Below are 1,054 nucleotides of genomic sequence, written 5' to 3'. Positions count from 1 at the left end.
AATTAAGTGAATTTGCATGAATAAGTCCCCATGTTTTTGTGACATTAATATGAAGTAGTTGATTTATGTCTGAAAATATACCTTGCTGTGTATATACATAAAGCATCTGTGCTGAGGACTTAGGAGGTTTTTATTGCTAGTGTTCTATTTTTTAAGGAAATATTAACAATCATTTTCAAATACATTGAGTTCTAGGGAGAACATACATATTATGTATGTAATTATGAACTACAGTTTAGCATTTATAATAGAAGGAAATGTTAAACTGTAAATGCTAAACTGTAGTTCAATATTAATGAGACTAAAGGTGGATTCTTTTTTCAGCTACGCTGTTGCCGCTGTCACTAAGGCCCATTACAAAGCTGCTAACTCAAAACGTGAGCAGTTCTGGAGGTACTTGGAGAAGTTGGGGGTGCTAGACACACTGACCAAGGTGTTTATAGCCTTATATGAAGAACCAGAGAAATCGAACAGTACTTTGGATTTTTTAAAGCATCACTTAACGAGTTGCTACCCCAGAAAATCCAGAAATAGAGCTGCTTTGCCTAGAACCACTCAAAATGAAACAGAAATATGAAGCTATTGTAGAAGAAAATAAAAAACTGAAAGCAAAGCTTTCTTAGTATGAACCACCTCAGGAGGAGAAGCTTGCTGAATAGGATTCTTCTCAGTCGAAAAGACCAAAAAATGGTTTTGTCTGACTTGAATACTTTGTATAATATATAATCTTTCCTGAATAGATGCTATAGAACTCTTTTAATATGTTTAATTCACCTATCACATTCTATTATAAACATATAGAATCATCAGTAAAAACTCAATATAACTTTCTTTGGGTCTTAAAGCAGGGGAATCCAAAGTAAATCCTGAAAAAATCTTAAACACAGCTATCTAACTCATTACCTTAAAAGATATTCTGTTTATTAGTCTGATCAGGAATGATGGCACTGGTTGTATCTTAACCAAGGCAGTTTAGCATGGAGCTAGTCCTTGGTGTAGTTCAGGATATGAACACAGGTACAGTCATTCTTTGAAGGTGACACTGTTGTGTATA

The 1,054-nt window shown here is 34.1% G+C and overlaps 1 pseudogene; it reads left to right on the top strand.

The window, feature by feature from the left end:
• The first annotated feature begins 295 nt into the window (after positions 1 to 295).
• Positions 296 to 659, top strand: LOC101046893 (c-Myc-binding protein pseudogene; annotated as a pseudogene).
• Positions 660 to 1,054: the final 395 nt, after the last annotated feature.

Source organism: Saimiri boliviensis, chromosome 1 (genome assembly GCF_048565385.1).
Source record: "Saimiri boliviensis isolate mSaiBol1 chromosome 1, mSaiBol1.pri, whole genome shotgun sequence".
Lineage (NCBI taxonomy): Eukaryota > Metazoa > Chordata > Mammalia > Primates > Cebidae > Saimiri > Saimiri boliviensis.
Note: the sequence above shows the minus strand (reverse complement) of the source record. Positions and strands in the feature narration are given on the sequence as shown.